Raw genomic sequence first — 22,699 nt, 5'->3', positions numbered from 1 at the left:
CAGTTAAGTAGATTGAAGAGCGACTTTATGGCGGTGATACGCAATGCCCCTGTTATCAGGTTTGCCGTACATCTTAAGAATATACGGTTAGAATAGAATGGTGCCTGCCAAGACTCAATTCAATAGTGTCTTCCAAAGACTCTGTTCAATAGAATAGTGTCTTCAAAGATCTTATTATATAGAATAGTGCCTGCCAAAGCTCTATTCTATGATTTCTTAAAACTCTATATGGAATAGTGTCTGCCAAGACTGGCAGTAAAAGCTTTGGGACATTCGTTAAAAGTATAAAGGATAATGCTAGTTCATCAAATAATACTCTTGATAGAGCTAACATTTTGGCTGAATTAATTGCAAATAATTCGAACTTAACGGAAAGCCGAGCTCAACAGACTATCAGTTAATATGCCAAATATATACTTTCGCTCCTGTGCATTAAAAAGTTTGCGGAAGTCAACATAAACAAGTCTTCCTGACCTGATGGTATACCAGAACTGGTATATGTAGCAGTGTTCTTCGACACCAGCCGTTAAATTTCCTGTTCTTGGAAGGTTGCTAATGCAAGGCCAATTTCTAAAAAGGGAGAGGCTAAAAATCCTGAAAATTAACGCCCAATAGGAAGTTTCCAAAGTTACCATCTTGTTAAATATTTAGAATCCAACAATTTACTCAGCGACCGGCAGTATGGCTACCATAGATGACGCTTTACGGGAGACTTGCTAGCCTTTCTATCGGAAAAATGGTGTCGTTCCATTCACCGTTTTGGCGAGGGTAAAGTGGTGCCTCTAAATATTTCTAAGGAGTTCGGTGAGGTGTGGCATGTTGAGCTTTTATCAAAACTTATTGCTTTTGGTGTCTGTAATAACTTGTCTCGATTTATATTGAGCTTACTCAGAGATTGCGCTATACGAGTTGTTATAGATGGAATCTCATTAAGCCAGTTAGAGATCAATTCTCTCTGTTTTTTATCTTTCTAAAAGACCTTCTACGTCGAACTTCCGACCCATCTAATGCCATCCATATTCATTCAATTATAGACTAGGCCTGTCGGATAATGAGGGAAAACTTGAATGTTACGCTTAACCAAGATCTTGTGACAATCTTTGAATGGGGTTGTGCAAATAGAGTCGATTTCAATGCATGCAAAACTCAATGGAGTATGGTAACACACAAATGCACAACAGATCATTATGCTCCATCTGTTTTTATGGTTGGTGTAAATATTGAAGAATCAGAAGCTCTTGATGTTCTAGGCATCATTCAAGTGTCGAAAGAAGCATTCGTGTGCTTTGTTTTTCTAAAACGTTGTATAAAATATTCACTCCATCTGATCTCCGTACTATTTACATCATTTATATCCGACCAGAAATGTTTTGGAGTTACTCGACCGCGTACAGGAGAGGACAAGGTACTTGTTACAGGTGACAGTAGGTTATTCAGCTTTATGGAATCACCGGTGCTTCGAAATCTATTTTGGAGTTACTCGATCACGTACAGGAGAGGTGCTTATCGGTGACAGTATAGTAGATATATTGACTGACTGGAACATCGTCGCAATATGAGTTGTGTATCACTGTTCTACCGATACTACAATGGTATGTGCTCTGCTGATATTAGGGAACTTGTTAACGAAACCCGTAGTTTTTTACTCAATAAGGGCTCATCAACTCGTCGTCGACGGGACTGTGAATCGCACAACACATTAAAGGGAAAATTTGATCTTTAGCCGTACTATCCGTAAAAGGAATAAGCTTCCTGCTGAAGACTTTCCTGTCACTTTCAATATATGGAAATTCAAATCAATTGTCCACAAACACTACTCCTTCTATACAACCTACCATAACCTATTTTCCTAGTACCAACACAATGTATTGCATGGGAAGGGGTCTTCCCCAAAAGAAAAGAAAAAACTTATATCACCAATTAACCTTATTACTCCATTAATTTCCCTGCTGTCAATATTTTTTAACTCCCAATGAACTCAATAAATTAACTTTCTCTTTTTTTCATTTTTTTTTATTTGTTTATTTTCCAATTTATCAAAAGTCATGTTAATCAATTTTAGTTTTCTCCCATTATTTAATTTATAATTTGTTTTCCTTCAATAGGAGAAAGCTCAGTACAACATGTTGAGTTTTTTTCTTTTGTTTTTAATTAATTTAAAAACAATTAAACCAGACAGATGTGGCAATAAATTTTAAATTGTTTTATTATTTTTTTTTCATCTTTTTGCCAACAAAGCAAAAATAAAACGTGTATAGTGTAATTTATTTAGTATTCAAACTCATTATAAAATCTATACAATTGAGTGTTTTGTTGATGAAAACAGCATTTGCATAAAAACGAAACTCATTTATATGCGCACAAAGGCAACAAAAAAAAGAAGAAAAATGAAATAAACTCGCGAAAAACAAATGAAATTTAAGTAAATATTTGATATTCACAAAAAAAAACAAAGAAGAAAATTCAATGCGAAAGCTTCAGCAAATTTAAATAAATGGAGTTTAATGTGGTTTTTGGTGGAAAGCGTAGAGACAGGATAATGAAAAATATATGAATTTTCAGTAAATTTGAAATTTGTGTTACCCCATCTTAAATTTTGCAGCTATTTGGCCATAAAAACTGAATGCATTGGATTGTCAACAAAATTCGGTTGCCACAGCTAATCTGTATTTTACAGTTATTTGATAAAATTTAAAGTATTTTCTATAGAATCCTAATTTAGGGAACGTTCAATCGTCAAGCAGCTCTCTTGGATCCCTCACAAATGGAAACCTATAATATTTCCTCCAATTTGTGCACCCTGTGGTCTAAAAAAATATACTACTGCTTTCACTTTTTCCCCCAAAACAAACAATATTATACACCTGCCAACATTACAAAAATATGTTGTTTCCGCATAATGTCTATGGAAGAACATTAAACTTGAACATTCGAATACTCTGACAGGTAATGGCGCACACAGCCATGTGGTGAGCATCAAGCCTCTACAAAAGATTCCAATACACATGCATACAATAAAGACTATTTAAAATCAACTTAAATGCTGCTGAAATGCATTTGAAACAGACATAACCCACATCAGTGAACTGCTCAACAGCCATTCAAAATGAAATACTTAAAATATTCTCAATCACCTCCTAAAAATAAAGTTTGGTTTATTTCAAAAAAATGTTTCTTTAATTTTCACACTTCTTTATAAGAATAACAACAGTAACCATAAATACACATAGATCGGAAACTCTCCTGTCAAAGGCCTAACTCAGTTATCCAAAACCTAAGTGATGAGAATGTATTAGTAAACAAAAATTTTGTGAAAACAAAACTCGTATGTGTGATTTTCTTGTTTGAGTTGTTTTCTAGTTTCCACTCTATCAGTCCAATTATGAAAAAAAATCTACGGGAGTTTTTTCCTTTTCGTTTTTTTAACATAGAATTTTAATAGGAAAAATGAGATTTTTTTTCATAATTGGGCTGTATATGTAGCAATATAACTAGACTTGTTACTGTCTCTATGACTGTAACAATGTCAAAAATGTTTTTCGATAATAAATCCTTGAACAAAGGATGTCTCAAAAAAAGATATCTTACATTTTATATACATTTTTCTCAATTAAAAAAATCAGTGGGGATCCTGAAGAGATCTCTGAGGAAAAGTTATAGCTCTTGTCATAAAGAACAAAAATTGTGAACATATAAAATCAAACAAACTTCATCTTCAGGATCGAAATCGCAAAAAAATTTAAAAAATTCGATTTGTTTTTACCATTTTCCCCTGTTCAGGTCCATAGGTAGCAAACCGTTCAAAATTCAAAGAAACAATCAAGTACAAATCAAGATAAGAGCTACAACTTTGCCTCAGAGAGTAAATCAAAATTCTTAACGGTTTGAAAGATATGAGCCTGAGAATATGATAATTTTTATTTTTAAGGTTTTTTTATTACCTACTAAAAGTAACTAAAAAAAAGTAAATTTTTTATTTTTTCTGAAATTTGGGTGTCTCGAAAATGATTTCTTTGATATGTCGTAGAAGAAATTCTTTTCTCATGCTATTTTCCTCAAGATTTCGAAAAATCAATGGCACAATATTGATTGCGATTTACTAGATTTTATAGGAAATCTCAATCTTACTAACTGTTCATACGCTGTACAACACTAAAAAAATTACAAGGTAAAAATAAATACACGTGTATCGGCGTTTTGAAAGTTTACATCTGAATTTCATTTGGGGGGGGTTAAATTTTCCCATCTCTGGCACATTCTTATTGTTAATCGACATAAGAAACCATTTCAGGTATAAAATATGTTCAGCAAAGTTATGTAAAATGTTACGAAGAACATTTTTGTAGAATATGTTAGCCCTATAAATCTTCAAAGCATGGGTCTGTTTTGTTCTCCTTTTAAAAAAGAGCAAAAAACACCATTAAAACAGTTATTTAAGTGGTTGAAATGTTCCTCAAAAATATTGTCCGTGAATTTTTACTATAAGTCCCTGAATACACCAAAACGAAAAATTCAATCAGAAAGCCAGAAATAAGACATAATAAAAGGGTTAATTTCGTATTTATTAAGAATTTTATTTTAAAGTATCCCAAAAATTTAGCATGAAAAAACAATAGTTCAAAATTTAACCAAAAACAGGTAAGAGTGCTATATTCGGCTGCGCCGAATCTTATATACCCTTCACCAAATTCTGTTGTTTTTTAAATTTTTTGGAAAAATTTTTTTTCTATTATTTTAAATTTTTTAAATTTACTTTTTTAAAATATTTTTTTTTTAAATTTAAAAATTTTTTTTTTTGTTTTTTGAATTTTTTTTTTTTGTGAAAAAAAAATTCGGGTTAAAATTTTTTTCCCGATTTTGACCCTTACTATGGTCTTATATACGTCGTTGCAAATGTCTTTTAAATATCTATCATTAGATATCCATATTGTCTATATTAATGTCTTAGTAATCCAGATATAGGTCAAAAATAGGTCAAAAGGATCCAGAATATATATACTTTATAGAGTCGGAAATGAAAAATGTAGAAATTACAAACGGAATGACAAACTTATATATACCCTTCTCACGAAGGTGAAGGGTATAATTACTAATATTTCTATTATTTGACCATCGATGGAAAATTTGGATTTGTATTCATTAATTAAATTTTTTTAGCTCTAGGCAATTCCACTTCATTGCCAAACAATGTCCAGCATCAAAATTTATTGGTCTGATCTTGTGATTTTAGAAAAAAATTTGATTTTGTTGTATAGTGTTATTTGATATTTAAACCTATATAAAACCAAACTAAACTGAGTTTCAAAATTCTGGAGAACTTTAAATTCTTTTTTGACCATGGAAAACATACATATATACCAAATATTATAAAATTCAGAAGATTAAAGCTTTAAAAATTCGGAATTGTTCGTCTTTTATATCGTATAAAGTTACAATTGTTAAAAACTTGAGCCAAAAATTCCAAGTAAATCTAGGAAAGTTTAAAAAAATTTCATAAAATTGCATGACATTTAGCAAAATCTTGATAGGTTATTTTTCAATTATTTCATTGCAACATTTTAGGGGAAACAAAAATTAGTTAAAAACAAAACTGTTTATATAAAATTAAACTAAACTATATTTTAAGGGGGTGACTGAAAATGCGTCCTTTTTTTTGTATAAAAATCATGCCATGTGATTTTGTATTTTAAGCGGAAACACATTATAGGTTGTTTACACAAGAAACCAAAATTTAAATACCTTTTGCATTACAGCATTCTTAATACTATTGTTTGCTTAAATATAAATTGTGTTAATAGTTTTAATTAAAAAAATCTTCCATAATATTTCAAAAGCAAATATCTTACTTATAATTCAACATACCCTTTTCAGTAGTTTTAATGAAAATTAATTACCTGCAATGAAAAGAAATTAAGGAATTATTGAAAATGTTGGCCAGAATATATTTGTTTTTATTAATTGTCAAGTATTTAAATAAATACAATTTTAGTTATGTTTCTGAAAAGATATCTATTAGTGTGGCACTTAGTTTGCACTTAGTTTTTTTTTTAATATTTCTACTTTAATCTAGAACTCGATATTTGAAATGAAATGTGCAAATGTTATACGATTTTGCTAAAATGTTCAGCATTTGCTTTTTAGATGACGTAGAATTTTATACCTTGGGAGCATCGAAAAAGTGCAAAATATTTTTTGCTTCAATTTGTTATAACACTCCTAAACTACTGAGCCGATTAAAACGTAATATATAAATGTATTAAAGGTTATGTAAATCTCAACATTTCTAAGTTTATTTTAATAATATCGGACGAATCCTTTTTGAGTTATCAATAATTATTTGGAGAAACGTCTAAAAAATTTATAATTTTACTTCTAAAAATAACCTCTCCATAGAATTTAAAATTTGGACCATATTTGTAAGCACAATAAATGAAAATTGCGGAGTGGTTTATACCTTTAAATTTTTTTTCGATTGTGTTGGCTTGTGAAACAGTTTGAAAAATACATAAACATGCAGTTATTCCTTAAAATGTAAAATTCCTCTCTCTTTGAACTTTTAAGTGTTAAATTCTAAACACTTTCATAACATATAAATCATGGTTGTGGAGAACATTTCTCCATTTTCTGCTGTTACTTATTAATGTATTCCCTTTCTGAAGCCAATAAATATTGTCATTTTAGCTTTTACTAATTAAAAATCGAAATTATTTACATTTAAGCTGCTTAGGAAACTCTTAAATATGCGTACGACATAAATAAACAAACAGGACATTTCATGTTATTTACTACTTAAAGAAAAGAATAAGAAGCAGAACAAAACATGAAATGAATAATGAAACCGACAAGTATTTTTACAACAAACACTTAACCATGCAAACACACATGTATGCAAACAAATAAAAACAAATGAACACTCGTTTTGTAGTTGAAGCAGCAAAGCGAACAAAATTACTCTCAATATTTATGTTATTTGTGGGTTGCTGGGTTTGTTGTTGTTTGATTTGTTGTTGCTGCTACAGGAACTAGAAATTCTTTTAGATTTTGTTGTTATTGTTTTCATTTTACACTCTTTATAACCGTCATTTATCTCTACGTATGAGTAATGAATAAATTTATAAATTGTATTCACAAGTATCTGAGTATTAATGTTTGTTTTGTGGGAGGGAGAGAGGGGAGGTATGTGTGTGCTTGCGTGTTTGTTTTTCTTTCGCTAGTAGGAGTAGAAAAAAGGGTTGTATTTATTTATGTTTGTGGGGAGATAAGAAGCCCTTGGTGGGTAAAAAGGGGAAATACAGTGTGTGTATTTATGTATGCCAACTCGTGCCAAATAATCGACACTTGAGCAATTTATTTTTAACACTTATTTATGAAAACATTTATTCAAATGTTGATGTTTATTGGTTTAAGAGTTGCTTGTTATTGTTGCTGTTAGCACTTTGGTCTGGGATTATAAAATGTTTAAGATTAGTTTTAAAGAAAAAAATAAATTTTAATTCTTAAAAATTTTCCCAAGAAAATCTAGAAAAAAATATTAAAATTTTCTTTATTTGTAAACTATTTATCCCCATAGTGTTTGTCCTTTTAAGAACTTGTTACTTGTTGTCTAAATAAGTTCTTTATGTCGTTGTTTTCGTGTGTCTGACTGTATATTTGTTAGTTTAAGTGTTTAATGTTGTTGCTATTTTTTGCTTCTAATATAAATTTATTATTTTGTTGTTGCATTTATGTAACTGTCATTAGTAAACTGTGTGTGCTTGTACGCATTCAAGTGTGAGTAAATGAAATTTCTTGAACTTTGCGTGTAAAGTGTCAGCCATGTTTATTATTTAGCACTAGTAGTTTTGTTTATATTTGCATAAATAAATACTTTTGCATGAATGTAGATTTTACTCTTTGTACATAAATATTTATGTAGCATTTTCGTAGTTCAATGTAGAATTGTAGCGGAGTTTTAATTGTTAATTTATTTTGTTTCAGAATTGCTTTATTTCATTTGTTGCTTGTCTGAAAAATAAAACTAAAAACAGTGCACCTTCTATATCGAGAAAGGCAAGAAGTAAATACTCCTTATCGCCAACTATCAAATGTATAGCAATTAAATATGCTTTTCATTATTTTGCGATCGTGCAAACTGTGTTTGATTTTCGAGTAACAAATTAATTCTTTAAACGAATTTATGCAAATTTAAATGACACATTAATTAAAGGATTTGAATATTTAACAACGTTTCCTCTGAAATAAAACCTAATAATAACTTGAATATTTTAAATCAAAATTAACATAAAACTAATTAACATAAAATGCTTATAAATATAAATAAACTATTTTAAACTTGAAATGAAATGAAATGACGCACTTGGTAATTTTGTTAAATAATTCTAAGGAATTAAAACCAATATTCAATATACCCATTAAAATTATAAAATATAAACAGGAGTAACAAGAATTTCCATACATACCATTCGATTTTGATAATGAAGAGACACACAAACAAAAAAATAAAGAACAATAAACGTACGAACAAATATGACAAATACCAAAAATAACAATTTCCGCTCTAATAAATGTTTCCGCTTCGTAAAATTTTTATACAGTTTTAAATTAATTTCTCTTCATCATCTATTCTCTTCTATCATACTTTTTTTTCTCAATATCTCTATTCCTTTTAAAACACGGCTAAACGTTTATTTATACTTTAATAACTGATAACTGAGCAGCAGCAGCAGCAGTAACAGTAGCTTACAACAACAGCAACAAAACGGAAAAGGCTTTAAAAAGTAGGGAAAAGAGTATCGATAAGCGAGGAGAGGGTGGGGTGGCTATTACTTATGTGTGTGATAGTTTATGTTAAAGAGGAAATAAAAAATAGAATGAAACAAATTTACTAAATAAAACAAGTTATTAAAATCGATAAAAAAAAATAAAATAAATTGATTTGTTCAACTGCGTGTATATAATAGATACAGGATGATGTATACTAAGTTATTTAGAATTAAATAAAAACAAATATCTATTGTTGGTTTTCTATTACAAATTATAGCAGAGATAAAACAATATGCTTTAGTTTTAAGTTTCAAGTAAAAAAAGGAATCTTTTGAAGTTGTTTGTTAAAATAAAATGTTGTTGGTGTAATAAAAGGGTTGCTATTTTATATTGAATTAGTTGACCCGGTTCCGTTCGCAACTAAAATCGTAATTTTTTTTTAATAATTTGTAATGCTTTTCAAAACGTACTATTAACCTTTATGTCAACGGCAACATACCTGGGTATGTTTTGCATTAAAATGCTGTATCTCTGAATTAGAAATTTCTTGATATCCTAGCCAAAAATGGTTCCGCAATTGTCCCAAGTTTAGTTAGGATAGGATCACCTCTTTGAGAGATAAAGCCCATTTACAAAGTTACACCCTTACGTCAACAACATACATCCTACTCCACATTTTTGATAACAGCGGGGCCAAATATATCCCGATTTTCTCCATTTTTATTTTATTGGACTTACAACAAATGTATATGTCAAACAAAAAAAGAGTTATTTAAAAATCGTGACTAAATCTAAAGTTATATGTATTTGAATATAAAAAAATTTAAAAAGGCGATTTTTCGCCAGTTTTTGGGAAAAAATAACTCTTTTTATTTTTAAGTTATCTAAAAAATTTCAAAGAAAATGTATTAGGAATTTATACTTTTTGAAAAGCTAACTTTACACTAAAGATTTTAAATGAAAATAAATTTAAAAATTATTGATACAGAGGGGACCAGGTCCACTCAAATGACGCATACTTTTTATGTAAAATTCAACTTTAGGGCAAAAATTCTCAAATCGCGTAGTCGATATCAAAATAAAGTAACCTATTTTAGATGGCCAAATATGTTCTTAATTATTTATTAAAGGGTTCCGATAACCCCTCTTTTGATGTGGATAGTATAGCAAAAAACTAAAAAATCCCATTTTTGATTATAATTTTCAGAATTTGTTTTTATTTTTCTATATTTAATAGAAAAGTCTATATAACTGTAAAATTTCATTAAAAAATATTAATAAATAAAAAAAAATAATTTTAATTTAAAAAATTTGTATCTTTGCAAAAACTCAATAAAAAGCATTTTTTGACATACCTACACAACCACTTTTTCAAAAAACAATGACTAAATGTAAGGGTAAAACTGGTTATCACAAAATGTTTGAACCTTTTTTCTATTTCTAAGAAAATAAAAAAAAAAATACAGATATTCCAACAAACAAGTTAGATATTAGCATTTGTATGCTAACGATATGCCATTCACCATACAAAACGTATGTACATACCCAGGTATGTTGCTGTTGACGTGCGTAAAGCAGTTCTGCTGTTGACATAAAGGTTAATAGAGAAAAAACCACTAATCTCCCTACCGTGAATCTTTCATTCATGAATATAAGTTCATATATTAAAAAAGTACAATTGGAAGAAAAAGCTCCAATTTTCCATTTACATCTTAACAACACGTCAAGTCTGAATTTTCAAAGTACTCTCCATTTGAGCCAGTATTTTTGTGATAAATAAACATATGTCAAGAACGACTAAAAACGGTATTCATGTGCTCACGAACCAAACTCTTTATCCGGATTTGACTTTGGTACTCGAGTTCCCAATATTGGGCGTATCTTTTGAATGCAGGTTTTGTTTTTAATAACTTATATGGTACATATCTATTATTTATTCTCACTTAGCTATTGAACACTATAGTGTAGAGAAGAAAGTTTTTTTGCTTCGCAAATGTCGAATTTTGTGTCAACAAAGCGTCACTAGGGTGGCCCTTAATAAACGAAAGTTGGATTTTGGCCATTCTCACCCCCAGTTTGGTGAACATTAGTAAAAAAAATCATCCTGAAAAAATTTTTGGTAAATCGGTAGGGGTCAAGCACTCTGAAGTTTTGTGATGCATTTACAAGGGGAAAAAATTAATTTTGTTCAGTCTTTGTAAAAATTTTGCCATTAAAATATTACTTTTGCAATTTAATTTAAAAGAATAGAAATGTGCACGCAATTATCATTCTAATAAGACATAAAAAACAGATATTGGTCGAAAAATGTTAAATTCGTCAGGTCATTAACGTGGCTCAGGCAACTAGAACAAGAAATGTAGGAACAAAATTAACATATTTTGATAAATATTAAAATAAAAACTCTTTTTTACTTAAAATATGTCCATATTTACGTGTATATGAGTTTTTGTCTTCGTAGGATACCGCTAACCTATTCTTAGGTATGAAAAAAAAATAAAAATTTTTTAACGGCAGTTTCAAATTTTTAAAAATTTGATTAAACAAATTTCAGAATTTTTTGATCATCTTATTGGGATTTATTAAGAATATAATAGGGAATAAAAATCTGAAAAAATTATGAAAATATCTCTTATTGTTTTTCCGTACCTGCGATTTAAATTTTGAAATTTTCGAGAAAAATCAATTATTTGGCAAATTTTTGGCATAAAATTTTACTTTTTTGAGTAAAATCTATTCAGAATATTATAGTCCAGATAATTCTAAATATAGTATGAAAGTTTTACTAAAATTGGAAAACGTTAAACCTTAAACCGTGATGGTCAAAGGTAAAATGTTTAAATATTTGGAATTTCTAATGGAAAGATAGCGAAATGTTGTATATTTTTGGGCCGATTTTGATGAAACTTAAGAAAATATAACATGAAGTCTAGAATAAGAGCTAACGAAATCACAGGGATCTACTCAAAAACGTGTGCAAAGCAGGGGAATCGGGTGGCATACTAATTAAAGCTGAGAGACCTTGAAAGACAAAATTCATTTTGCGATGAAAAATGGATCCATTACGACAACCCGAAGTGTAAGAGATCATATGTAAAGACCGGCCAAGCAGTCGAATCCACACCAAAGCCAAATATCGCTCTGTATGTCGCTAAGGTAATGTTCTGTATTTGTTGGGACCAAGAGGTTCACATCTGTTATGAGCTGTTGAAATAGGGTCAAAACATCACGGCGAACCTGTACCGAATGTAACTGCTTCGCTTAAAGTGAAGACAACGCTCGACAAAACCTGTTAAAAACAGACCGTGTCCCGTCCGACTACTATTTGTTTCGATTAATGCAGAACGGATCTCTCTGGAATATGTTTCTCTTCAGAACAGAGTATCCGAAATTGGCTCGTTCTTGGCCTTAAAAGATGAGCAGTTTTTTATGCTCGGAATCCGTGTGTTGCCAGAAAGATGTCATAGCTAGCAATGGCCAATAATTTGAATAAATTTATTTTGTACAAATAATTCAAAATAAAGCTAAACATTTGAAAAAAATCGCGCATTTTGAAGTCATACTCCCAATAAATAACACGATTTTGAATTTATTTATTTTTTTATTGGTTTAAAAGATACATAGGGTGACAAGGCACCTAAAGGGTTAGAATTTCAAAAAAGTACTAAACATCTGTCTGCTAAATTTTCCAGTAGATAAAGATGCATTTTAAATTTTGTTTGTATCTGTATTAGTTTATCTTCTAAGCAAGGTTGCCTGCCGAATTTACCCTTTTTAGCCCCTAAACCATCGAATTTCCAAAACTAATTTCTTAGTGGATCTAAGTAGGAAGGGTCCACATTATAGTTTCTACTTTTCGGCCTTTAAGCTGGGCTATATTCAATCAATCAGTCACTCAGTAACGTTATTCTTTTTATAATAACTAAAACGTGTATTTATAATTATCAGCCTCAATATATATGCATTTAGCTTAAACTATTTTATGTCAATCTTGTTATACTTTTTTTCCCATCACAAACCATTAATCATTTATGATTTATTTACTCTACAATAAAACTACACTGTTTAATTGAAAAATAAATTTCAAATTGTATCATTTTTCCAGCGATTTCCTCGTAAGTGTATTTATTTTGAAAATAAATATAAAAAAAACAACAACCAAAACGGCAGACAAACAAACATCAATTGAACTGTTATAATAATGATGACGATTTCTCTTTGATTAAATTTCTATCAATTGATCAATGCAAATAAATAATAAAAAAATAAATAAAATTGTTTCAATACAACGAGGAAATATACAATAAAAACAAAAACAATAATAAACAAATACAAATTGTTTATTTAAATAAATATTTTTGCGTACTTAAATGTAAATGCAAATGTAGGAAAGTATGTAGGGATGTGTATGATGTATTTGATGTCAGTTTATTTTGTGGCCTCTGTTGACTGGTGTTTCAATAAATTAAATGTGTATTTATTTTATTTATAATACAGTGGGTCGACGAAAATATGAATGCAATTAACACAATAATAAGAATAATATCAAAAGATTATTTTATTGCAAATTTTATTGGATTTTTTCTGAAATTGCATTTGATTTAGATGTCGCTTAGAACGTGATTATCAATTATTGCTAATAATCTTCGCTCTGTGGCCACGTTTCCGGCGTTGAAAAAAGTTTCTAGTTTTCTTTTTCTAGTTGAACTTCTGAAAATGTGCAAAATTTTTGAAAGACTGAGTTTTAAAGGTGACATATTTTTGAATCTAATTGAGATATTGACTTGAAATTTTTTTTTGTAAGACCAAAAATTATCTTCGGAATAAACGTGGATCAAATTGGTCCTAATATTTGCAATCCTATTCAAATTATGATACAAATTTTAGTTTTACAAACTCAATTAATATGTAATAAAATCGTTATTTATTAACAAAACTCAATAAAATTTTCAACGTTTTTTAAAATTGTCATTCTAAATAATAAAATGTAAAAAAACTTGTCAAAAGGTTAAAGGGAATCCCGCAATTTCTAAAAATTTTAGCAAAAATCCCAAAAATGGTATTTTCTACAATTTTTCCCATAGGGTCCACATTTCCTTCGGGACTGGGAAAATTCTTTGGGGATAAATAGGGAACATATCAAGATTTCCAAAGCTGCTTTCCATTTTCTGATCCCAGCTTTGGGATTTGAGAACATGTAGCCCAATTTTTATAAAAAAATAGGTCAATTTCGGAAGGGCGTAAAATAGAAAATATTTTTTATACCCAAATTTTTTTGCTTACAGAAAAACATAAAATTGTTGTATGCTATTAAAGAAAGTTTTTTTTAATAACAAAAGAGTTATGCCATCTTTTCGCCCAAAAAACAGCAAAATTTTTATATTTTTTGAATTTTTTAAATTGAAAATCGTTTATTTTTGGATTCATAATTGACATTGCCTTGAAATCTTTTGTATATTATTGGTATTGTAGTTGTCTAACTACCAAAAAAATTCGACTCCATACGGTCCAAAAGTACGCCCTATATTTTTAAAAAAGCTGACCAAGGTATGGCAAAATTTTAAAATTTAAAATTTAAATTTTGAAATAGCTATAACTTGGAAATTATAAGAGATAAATAGCACACGCAAGCATGCTTTTTTCACTAGACAAACGCTTTCCAAAAATATAAAAATCTTTGAAATCGGTTGGGAAACAGAAAAATTTACATGTGGAAGGTACCCTATTTTGAACCCCCATGCGCCGCCCCTGGAGCATTTGTAGGTCTTATTTTAATAACTTAAACTGGAATTCTTCTTGGCTACGCCCACGTCAAATTTTATTCCGATCGGACAAGCCGTTTAGAAATGCCAGATTTATTTACAAATGTTTGAAGATGTGCAATGTTTGAAGATGTCGTATCAAAAGACATGGCTCGAACTCAATTCGAAATGTTTCATTCTACCAGTAGTTGATGAACTGTCGCTGCAATATTTTTGCCCTTTCCACAAAATTGAGTTCTATATTAGTGACAATAACCAAAAGACGATAGAGAAGAAGGCCTTGAAAAAGATAAAAATTAAATTCAACTAGAAAAAGAAGAATTAGTGCGGTCATTAGGAGGAGACTGGGCTTGCCCTACAACGACTTCTGCAGAAGTTTTCAAAACGAGGAGGAGGATGAGAATATTTTTTATCTTCTTTGTCACTGTCTGACATTAGGAGATCTACGCTTAAGGTTTCTGGGACATCCTTCATAAAAATAGTCTTTCTGAGCTCTCGTATATGAGGATAGAGGGCATTAATGCCTTTGTAAGGAATAGTAATTGGTTAAAACAGACAAGACATCCAGGATATCTTCCTCTTAACTTTTCAACCTTCGCCTTCACTCTTTTCATTTCTACATATCCCTCTTTTTCTTTTTCTGACTTTCTACTTACAGGTAACACAAATTGTCCAGCAAATTCACATTCAAAACGACACCGCGGTAAGAGACGTGAAAATAATGGAAGACTACAATAAAATATTGTGAAGGAACGATGAAGAGAAATTATATTTGATTCAAGTTGTCAGAGATTATGGAAAAAAAAATATTAGAATTTTGAAAAAGCTATTTAATTAAGCAACTCCAATAAACCATTTTATTTGTATGCAATAATTGTATATGTTTTGTTTTTCTATTTTGGCCAAACTTCGTAAAAATACAGATTTTTTGTATGGGGACCCCCTGAAGGGTTGGAGATAGAGGATTGTTCTAGAGAAATATTAGAATTAAAATAAGTAAGAGAGCTATATTCGACTGAGCCGAATCTTATATACCCTTCATCAATTATACTTCAAAATACAAATATTAAATAGTTTTAGCTAAACAAAATTTATTGTTTTTTCCATAGTTGTTTTTTTAATTTTTTGTAAAAAAAAAACTTTTCGAATTGTTATTTAAATTTTTTTTTTTAAATTTTAAATTTTAAAATTTTTTTTTATAGGGTCGGAAAATTATATTTTGGAAATTACAAACGGAATGACAAACATATATAACCTTCTCACGAAGACGAAGGGTATAAAAATAATGGGGGTTGCTAAAAAATTTCACCTCCATAGGGCTGACTCCTGAGTAGATACGAGACTTTTTCGATCAATTTTCTCCCAATTTCGTTCTCACGAACTTTAATCCTCGTCCGGCACGTCAATTTTTAACTGATCGAGCTCAATCTTTTGTCAATTTTTTTTTATTCAAAACTCACACAAAATTGCCCATCGTTTTTGAAACAGATGAGTTTTAAATTTTTTCACACATTGAGGGTCCACCTTAGTCTCCATACAAGCTCCCTCTCAGAAAATTACTTGAACATTCATAATTGTCTTATAAGAAATACTATGATGATGAATATGGATTTATATAGCTTTTTACAAACTTTTGTGAGGATCGGTCCATAATTTATATTGTTTTGTGAAACTAGATATTTTTTCCTTAGAAATTAGCATTGGTTTCCATAATATAAGTTTGTTTTGAAAAATAAGCAATTTTATTTACTATTCTAACCCACTGTATATGATACGATACAAGTATGCCGCTGTATTTCCCCATACGAGCTTTGCAGTTGGCTTTAACAACTCTACTGCTATTAAATGACAAATTTACATACATAAATCAATAAAATGATATGCCACCATTATGTCTATCGGTAAATGTATCTATATGACTCTGCTAATGTTATTTATATTATGAAAATTCCATTTCTTTTTTTTTTGTATTGTTGACCCACCACAAATCCACCAAACAGATAAAAAAAAAATTAAAAATAAACATTTGAAATACTATTAAATTAAAGAGGAATACGGCAAATTAAATACACGTGGAAAACAAAAATTAATAAGGCACATTTTTTAAATATTTGATGATATTAGAGTGAACGCCAAACAATCTGTCCATTTGACTAATCATGAAATCCTTGTCTTTACAGAACAAGATTAAATTATGAAAATAATTTCATAAAAGTTAACAAAAAAAACAAACACAACTGTAAAGCGTTTTTCTTGTCTGCAGATCCAACCAGACACTATGGCGGAATCGAACCCGCAACCCCCAGGTTGATAGTCCATCACACGTTAATAATAACGCCAATTTTGTGTTCATAAGTTTAAAAATTGGTGGAGACATGGCTGATTTCGAAAATGTGTTTAGTTGGGTTGTTTTGCATTTCAGGTAACGCTATATAACTTTCTAACGATACGTATACGTATACTATAGTTACAAAGTTCACAATCAATGTTTAGAATTATTCAAAAGCAAATATATATTTTAAATAAACTAAACAAATGAAAGCTTTAACATTTAATAATTTCCACTTTAGTATTCATATTTTAACTAAACTATTTCACACAATATTCATGTGTATATTCACAAATTGAACTCCAGGGAGATTATCAACTAAATTAATATAAATAAAATAATAATAATAAAACACTACAAATATTTATTATAAAACTATTCGAATAATTGAAAGTAGTTGCTCAACACAACCATAAATTAGACAAACGCGAATAAAACCCAATGGAGTTCACATACAAATGGCAAAAAGAATAAAAATAAAGGTGAACAAAAAAAAAAAAAAAACTGTAATGATAATGATCCTCAAACAAAGATAAGATAAAAAAAAGACTAATGGATAAACAGGGATTCACAAACTTTTGGTGAAGGGGAAAAAAGAAATTGCATATTTTCCTCAATCACCACTGAGCATGTAGAAAAGGAGATAACATAAATTTAAAAGCATAGTCTAGTCCATAACCTAGTTCATAGTCTGCTCCAAAGTCTAGTCCATAGTCAAATCCATAGTATATTCCGCAGTCTATTTCATAGTCTAGTCCATAGTCAAATCCATAGTATATTCCGCAGTCTATTTCATAGTCTAGTCCATAATCTAGTCCATAGTCTATTCCATAGTCTAGTCCATAGTCTAGTCTATAGTCTAGTCCATAGTCTAGTCCATAGTCTAGTCCATAGTCTAGTACATAGTCTAGTCCATAGTCTAGTCCATAATCAAGTCCATAGTCTAGTCCATAGTCTAGTCCATAATCAAGTCCATAGTCTAGTCCATAGTCTAGTCCATAGTCTAGTCCATAGTCTAGTCCATAGTCTAGTCCAAAGTCTAGTCCATAGTCTAGTCCATAGTATAGTCCATAGTCTAGTCCATAGTCTAGTCCATAGTCTACTCCATAGTCTAGTCCATAGTCAACTCCATAGTCTATGCCACAGTCTATTTCATAGTCTAGTCCATAACCTAGTTCATAGTCTGCTCCAAAGTCTAGTCCATAGTCAAATCCATAGTATATTCCGCAGTCTATTTCATAGTCTAGTCCATAATCTAGTCCATAGTCTATTCCATAGTCTAGTCCATAGTCTAGTCTATAGTCTAGTCCATAGTCTAGTCCATAGTCTAGTCCATAGTCTAGTACATAGTCTAGTCCATAGTCTAGTCCATAATCAAGTCCATAGTCTAGTCCATAGTCTAGTCCATAATCAAGTCCATAGTCTAGTCCATAGTCTAGTCCATAGTCTAGTCCATAGTCTTGTCCATAGTCTAGTCCATAGTCTAGTCCATAGTCTAGTCCATAGTCTAGTCCATAGTATAGTCCATAGTCTAGTCCATAGTCTAGTCCATAGTCTAGTCCATAGTCTAGTCCATAGTCTAGTCCATAGTCTAGTCCATAGTATAGTCCATAGTCTAGTCCATAGTCTAGTCCATAGTCTAGTCCATAGTCTAGTCCATAGTCTAGTCCATAGTCTAGTCCATAGTCTAGTCCATAGTCTAGTCCATAATCTAGTCCATAGTCTAGTCCATAGTCTAGTCCATAATCAAGTCCATAGTCTAGTCCATAGTCTAGTCCATAGTCTAGTCCATAGTCTAGTCCATAGTCTAGTCCATAGTCTAGTCCATAGTCTAGTCCATAGTCTAGTCCATAGTCTAGTCCATAGTCTAGTCCATAGTCTAGTCCATAGTCTAGTCCATAGTCTAGTCCATAGTCTAGTCCATAATCAAGTCCATAGTCTAGTCCATAGTCTAGTCCATAGTCTAGTCCATAGTCTAGTCCATAGTCTAGTCCATAGTCTAGTCCATAGTCTAGTCCATAGTCTAGTCCATAGTCTAGTCCATAGTCTAGTCCATAGTCTAGTCCATAGTCTAGTCCATAGTCTAGTCCATAGTCTAGTCCATAGTCTAGTCCATAGTCTAGTCCATAGTCTAGTCCATAGTCTAGTCCATAGTCTAGTCCATAATCAAGTCCATAGTCTAGTCCATAGTCTAGTCCATAGTCTAGTCCATAGTCTAGTCCATAGTCTAGTCCATAGTCTAGTCCATAGTCTAGTCCATAGTCTAGTCCATAGTCTAGTCCATAGTCTAGTCCATAGTCTAGTCCATAGTCTAGTCCATAGTCTAGTCCATAGTCTAGTCCATAGTCTAGTCCATAGTCTAGTCCATAGTCTAGTCCATAGTCTAGTCCATAGTCTAGTCCATAGTCTAGTCCATAGTCTAGTCCATAGTCTAGTCCATAGTCTAGTCCATAGTCTAGTCCATAGTCTAGTCCATAGTCTAGTCCATAGTCTAGTCCATAGTCTAGTCCATAGTCTAGTCCATAGTCTAGTCCATAGTCTAGTCCATAGTCTAGTCCATAGTCTAGTCCATAGTCTAGTCCATAGTCTAGTCCATAGTCTAGTCCATAATCTAGTCCATAGTCTAGTCCATAGTCTAGTCCATAAGCAAGTCCATAGTCTAGTCCATAGTCTAGTCCATAGTCTAGTCCATAGTCTAGTCCATAGTCTAGTCCATAGTCTAGTCCATAGTCTAGTCCATAGTCTAGTCCATAGTCTAGTCCATAGTCTAGTCCATAGTCTAGTCCATAGTCTAGTCCATAGTCTAGTCCATAGTCTAGTCCATAGTCTAGTCCATAGTCTAGTCCATAGTCTAGTCCATAGTCTAGTCCATAGTCTAGTCCATAATCTAGTCCATAGTCTAGTCCATAGTCTAGTCCATAATCAAGTCCATAGTCTAGTCCATAGTCTAGTCCATAGTCTAGTCCATAGTCTAGTCCATAGTCTAGTCCATAGTCTAGTCCATAGTCTAGTCCATAGTCTAGTCCATAGTCTAGTCCATAGTCTAGTCCATAGTCTAGTCCATAGTCTAGTCCATAGTCTAGTCCATAGTCTAGTCCATAGTCTAGTCCATAGTCTAGTCCATAATCTAGTCCATAGTCTAGTCCATAGTCTAGTCCATAATCAAGTCCATAGTCTAGTCCATAGTCTAGTCCATAGTCTAGTCCATAGTCTAGTCCATAGTCTAGTCCATAGTCTAGTCCATAGTCTAGTCCATAGTCTAGTCCATAGTCAAATAAATAGTCTAGTCCATAGTCCACTCCATAGTCTATTCAGCTTAGTCTAGTCCATCGTCTAGTCCATCTTCTAGTCCATAGTCTAGACCATAGTCTAGTCCTAGTCTAGTCCATAGTCTAGTCCATAGTCTAGTCCATAGTCTAGTCCATAGTTTAGTCCATAGTCTAGTCCATAGTCTAGTCCATAATCAAGTCGATAGTCTAGTCCATAGTCTAGTTCATAGTCTGCTCCAATGTTTAGTCCATAGTCCAGTCCATAGTCAAATCCATAGTATATTCCACAGTCTATTTTATAGTCTTGCCCATAGTCTAGTCCATAGTCAATTCCATAGTCTACTCCAAAGCCAAGTCCATAGTCTAGTCCATAGTCAAATTCATAGTCTATTCCACAGTCTATTTCATAGTCTAGTAAATAGTCTAGTATATAGTCTAGTAAATAGTCTAGTCCATAGTCTAGTCCATATTCTAGTTCACATTCTAGTCCATAGTCCAGTCCATAGTCAAATCCATAGTCTATTCCACAGTATATTTCATAGTCTAGTCCATAGCTTAGTCCATAGTCAAATCCATAGTCTAATCTATAGTCTAGTCCAAATCCTAATCCATAGTATTAGCCATACAGAATCTAAACAGTAAATTTCCACCCAAAATTTTATATATCTTTAACAAACCATTCATCTCTTTTGCAGCAGACTTAATTTTAATTTAATTCTAATTAAGAATCTCTGGTAGAAGAAAAAAACGTTTATATTTACGCGTATATGAGCGCCTTTTACTACAATTCTATTTGTTTAGTATTTATTACAAGTTTTATTTTATTTATTTGAACATTTAATAGTAAATGAATGTAAATAAAAGTTTATTACGTCAAAGTGCGTCATTTAGAGAGTCATGGCCTTTAATCGTGTTGGTTCAGTTGTACTGGTTTGTTGGTGGATAATATAAATCACCTACAGTTGGCAATTTAAACCTTGTGTCCAGCATTTACCACTGGGTTTTGTAATTGTGTTAAACTCGTTTAATAAAAAAGATCCCTGAATCGAATTCAGTTTTAAAAGTTAAGACCCATAATTATAGTTATTTCCCTTTCAGAAGATTTAGATATAATAATCAAAGTGGTCACTTTGACTCAACTTTTTGTCTGTCATCAACCTAATAGTGAATCTCAAGGGTCTGGTCAATCTAAAAACTCACATAATAAATCATAAAACATGACGCAACATGTGTATTTTTTTATATATTTGTTATACAAGCAAAAAAAATGTTAGACAAACGACCACCAGGTAACAATATTAAATTGATTAACAAAAGTAGTTATATTCAGCTAAAGGACACACCTATTAAAACACATGTCACTACATAAATTTATAGTATAATCAACCATAAAACATTTATAAACACAATTTATTCTATTATGCCCCCAACGCTTATTAATTTGTTCATTTAAAACTATTACAAGATATAAAAATATTAAACATATACGTATTTTACAAAAACTCAAATTATTTTTAATTGCCCAACATGAATGAAATTTAATCAAAACCAGCTAATTTCCACACAATCAAAAGAAGTAACTAAAAAAATTAAATGTAAAATGTTTTCCATACAAACTCACTTACTGATTTCCTTCCTTTATCCTCTGTTTTACAACATACAAAGACTTCCGTCAAAACTTTAACTTTATGTTCTACATTTTTTTTTAAATTTTAGTATTTGTAGTTCTTGTCTGAGGAAAGGCAAACTAAATCCAGTTAAAGGGATATAACAAATATTCAACATTTCTTGCTTAACTGAGTAGAAAGTAGAAAGTAAATATATTTATATTTTTTTATTCCAAAGATCCCCAAATGTATGCCATAGATATTGTGTGAGCAACTTAAATACACACACATACAAATAGAGAAGCATGCGGAAAAAAGGTTGTAAGTTTTGAAAGGGTTTTAGTGAAATTGACAGTTAATTAAGTAAATTAATATTAAAAAAACTAAAGAGAAATATAAAGAATATTCATGCTTAGAATGAAGGAAAGTGTTGGGTAGTATTTATAAATAAAACGAGAATGTAAGTAAATATTATATGTAAAAATATATCGTTCTTAGTTTTAGTAAAGAGAATAGTTTGATAGTCAGAAACTATGTCATAGTCTAGTACATAGTCTATTTCATAGTGTTATCCATAGTCTACTCCACAGTCTAGTCCATAGTCTAGTCCATTCCATAGTTCATCCTACAGTCTATTTCATAGTCTATTCAATAGTCTATTCCATAGTTTATTCCTTAGTATAGTCCATAGTAAAGAACATTGTCTAGGGCATAGTCTAGTCCATAGTCAATTCCATATTCAAGTCCACAGTCTAATCCAAAGTCTATTCCATAGTATAATCCATAGTCCATTCCATACTCAAGTCCATAGCATAGTCCATAGTCTAATCCACAGTCTATTCCATAGTATAATCCATAGTCCATTTCATAGTCAAGTTCATAGCCTAGTCCATAGTCTAATCTATAGTCTAGTCCGTAGTCCAGTCCATAGTCTAGTCCATAGTGTAGTCCATAGTCAAATCCATAGTC

Source organism: Calliphora vicina, chromosome 4, assembly GCF_958450345.1.
Source record: "Calliphora vicina chromosome 4, idCalVici1.1, whole genome shotgun sequence".
Lineage (NCBI taxonomy): Eukaryota > Metazoa > Arthropoda > Insecta > Diptera > Calliphoridae > Calliphora > Calliphora vicina.
The sequence above is the reverse complement of the archived record's forward strand: the minus strand, read 5'-3'. Positions refer to the sequence as shown.